The sequence below is a fragment of the Meriones unguiculatus genome, chromosome 3, assembly GCF_030254825.1.
Source record: "Meriones unguiculatus strain TT.TT164.6M chromosome 3, Bangor_MerUng_6.1, whole genome shotgun sequence".
NCBI classification, from domain to species: domain Eukaryota; kingdom Metazoa; phylum Chordata; class Mammalia; order Rodentia; family Muridae; genus Meriones; species Meriones unguiculatus.
Window position 1 is genome coordinate 105752088 of NC_083351.1, and position 3933 is coordinate 105756020.

A 3933-nucleotide genomic window follows, 5' to 3' on the forward strand; every position below is an offset into this window, starting at 1 on the left:
ATAAAAATGTGGACAAAACACCCATGCCCACAAAATAATAAAAATAAAAATGTTTGATGATGGGGAACAGATGGCTGGGGATCTGGAGGTGACAGAGGTGTGTGTTTGTCTTGAGATGGTAGCTTTATCCTTTTGGCTTTGGTTGCTTGTGCATTGCGCTGACTAAATAGACCTGACACAACAACCTAATTGTGGGGCGTTTGCTTTGGCTCACAGTTGCAGAGACTGTCCATCATTGGGATGCAGAAGTTGAGGGGATGGGTGTCTCCATCTGGGGCAGTCAGAACATGTGCACAACTTGTTCATACCTTGATGGATCAAGAGGCAAAGGTCTTGACTGTATGGAGTCAGCCATAGCATATCTCAAGGACTACATCCCCTATTGAGACTCCACCTCCTAAACATTGAATAGCTTCTCAAAACACTGTAAACTAACATGGGAACAGGGTTCAAATTATTAGCTTTTAAGGACATTTCCGATTCAATCTGTAACAGTCTGCTTCTGTCCCTACAGGCTCAAATGACCATCTCCAATGCAAATTGCTTTGAGTCCTATTTTAAGAACCCCAATAGTTAACCTACAGCTGGAAGGACTCACCTTTAGCTCAGGTGGGTCTTTTAATCACCGCTTCATTAGCATGAAAATAGCCTGGAGGATTGGCTTACTAGAAGTTTAAAAGGAAACCAGACCTCATTTGCTGGCCCTGCTAGTTGGGGCTTGGATTTCCGTCTTTTCCAAGACTAAGCGATTTTGTTTGGATTTGGTTTTGAGGCTTCAGCCCATAGCCATGGAGAAGCCATCAGAGATGCTGTTCCCCCAGTCGTGGACGCCTCAGTCGTGAACACCCCAGTTGTGGACTCAGAAGTTCATCAGACGAACGATGTAGAAGACTCCTCCAAAGATTCAGGTAAATGAATCCATTAGCTGGAATCTACAGGGAGCGAGAAGAGAAAAGAAATGCTGGGAATGCCACCCGAAGCACTGTGAAGTCCAGTGAACAGAAAATCGAAGATGCCAGGAGAGGTCCCCTGGCGACTTTTCTAAACCAAAAATCGGAAGCAGCGAGCCTCCAAAAACTCCACCCCTGTCATATGATTGTACCAATGACGTGGTTGTCCAAGCAGGCCCCGAAAAAGCCCCTCAAGGGCAAGCGGGCCCTTCGGAAAAAGTTTCAAAGGAAAACTCAGCAGAGTAGAAAACTCAGGTTTCCACCCAGTGTGAAGGCACTGCAGGAAGAGCAAAGAAAGGTGAGCTGCAGTCTGAAGAAAGGAAAAAATACACGCGCTGACGGAGAGCGGGAAGGAAGAAGGCATGGAGATTGATCTCAGTGATGGCGAAGGCATGGGTGTGACTGCCACCAAGCAGTTCTCCCGCGGAGGTTTGCTGGTAGAGTACCATTGGGGACCTCCTTGAGATCACCGATGCCAAGAAGCCAGAGGCTCTGTACGCACAAGACCCCTCCACGAGCGGCTACATGTACTATTTCCAGTATCTGAGCAAAACCTCCTGCGTGGATGCCACCCGAGAAATGAACTGCCTGGGGAGACTGATCAGTCACAGTAAACATGGGAATTGCCAGCCCAGACTACGTGACATGGCTGGCGAGTCTCACCTCATCCTCCTCACCTCCCCAGACAGCGTGGCTGGGAGGAGCTATGGCAACTGAAGCAAGAACTCCATGATGCCTACTCTCAGGCTGAGACATCAACCATGTAGACCCCCTGCCTCTCTGCTTCCTTCAAAGGACAAAGTGCCCTCAGAGGGAAATGCCTTTTTTTTTTTTTTTTTTCATTGCACACACTTAACTCTTAGCTGAAGAACTCAGGAAAGCCTCCATCTAGAATGGAAGCTGTTCAGATGCAACCTTAACAGCTGTTTTCCCTCGTGTTGCATCAAACTTTCTTTCCTCCAGAACCTCTCTTTAAACATCTCCCCCCAACCTCGCTTTCCTTAGTCGTTCATTATTTGGTGAAATTACACTTAAAAATTAATTATTTATGCAATAAAACCTAAAGATAAAAAGAGAGACAGAGAGAGAGAAATGCCAGAGTCTTACTCATTCTGACACTGTTCAGGAGTCCAAAGTTTCTTTTGAGAATCAAAACAAACTCATAGCTGTGGGGCCCTATGAAATAAAAAAGGAAATTATATAACTCCAGTATATGGTAAAGGGTAAACTTTCCCGTTGTAAGAGGGAGGAGTGGGATCCTGACGCGGAAGGGGTAGATCAGAACAAGAACCAAGCTCAGCGCTGCACTTGATGCCCAACTTTTGGGACTAGGGTGATGTGAAGTGAATTATGCTAGGCTTTGGCAGCTCCCTACCCCAGGCCTTGTAATTTTTAGCACACATGTCTTTTGGGATATCTGTCCAGGAAATGTCCTGTGTTTTGTTTTTTTCCAGCATCCCGGGGGCTCCATTGCAGCGTGGACTTCACCTTCACGGCGCATGCATGTCTTTCTCAGGCTTTTCGCGCAGGGAATCCAACTATGATATTCACTGCCTCACTTCGGTGGCTCCCCCGCACTGCCTCCCCCCCTCCCCTGGATCCTTGTCTCCAGCTTCCATCCAGTGGATTTTGAATTATGGATGCCGGAAACAAAGCAAAACAAAATCTAGCATCATATGGGTAAAGCCAAGTTCTGTTGACAGAAAGCGGAAGATGTAGCCAATTCCCTTTGCTTCGTCCAGAGCTACAGTGGCCTCTGAGCGCCTGTGAAATTCAACTGGGGAAAACATTCCCTCGGCATCTCTGCTCAAGCAGTGGCCTCCTGGTTTTCTTTTTCTTTTTTTAAAAATTATTTATTAAAATTTATTCACTTTGTATCCCAGCTGTATCCCTTCTCATCTTCTCCTGGTCCCACCATCTCTCCCTCTTCTCTCCCTATGCCCCTCCGCTAGTCCACTGGCTCTGTTGGTCTCCTTTTGGAGCTCCCGTCCCTTCTAGGTCTTCCATTTCCCTCTTCTTTCATAAGATTCCCTGCACTCTGCCCAAAGTTTGGCTGTGAGTCTCAGCATCTGCTTCGATACCCTGCTGGGTAGTGTGATTCTATTGAATGGGTTTTCCACTTTATACCCCAAGACTCAAATGGAAGAGGTCTAGCTCTCTAGTGCCATTTTTATTGTCCCAGTTCAAAGCCCAAGTTTCTCCTCAATGGCACCAATCTCCCCACCAATTGCTCTTGTCTACACCAGCCTTGTCTGAAACTGAAAATGTTGCCCTGACACTCTTTTTTCTTATCAAACTGTACATTTTTCATATTTTTAATCTGCTATTGGCTCTTGTTTGCTATAAATCTGCCAAAAAACAGTAAGCAAGGGTTGGAGAGATAACTCAGTAGTTGAGAGTACTCATTCCTCTTCCAAAGAACTCCACTCTGGTCCCCAAAACACATGTTGAGTGGCTTACAACCACTTAAACAGCTCCAAGGGGTCTGACATTTTCTCCTGGTCTGTATGGGCACCTACAATCATATCACACATACACACAGACACACACACACACACACACACACACACACACACAAGCAATAGCTATGCTACATTCCAAAATTCTATACTATCTGCAAATTTCCTATGCCAAATAAACTAGTCTTTATTTTTTTATTTATCTTTATTCAAGTTTTCAGGACAGAGGAAGAATATAGACAGATCCATTGCAGAGGAAGAATATAGACAGATCAATTGTCAGGTGTATTCTGAATGGGCTGTGGTCCAATTTCTGTCTCAACCCTCACAAATGCAGACTTTACTACCCATATTTCTGTAAACATTTTTCCCCCTTTCAAACATCTGCCAGAATGAACCTTGAAGCTCTGAGGTTTCTCTAAAAGGCAGCACCAGGACCTCCCACATGCCTCATGGGAAGCAGTTCTGAAGACACCACATAGTTGGGTTATCCTGGCATGATTACAATTGTCTGGGCATGAGTA

The 3933-nt window shown here is 45.6% G+C and overlaps 1 pseudogene; it reads left to right on the top strand.

Moving 5' to 3' along the window:
* The first annotated feature begins 912 nt into the window (after positions 1-912).
* LOC110555463 (N-lysine methyltransferase KMT5A-like) lies at positions 913-1667 on the top strand (annotated as a pseudogene).
* The last annotated feature ends 2266 nt before the right edge of the window (positions 1668-3933 follow it).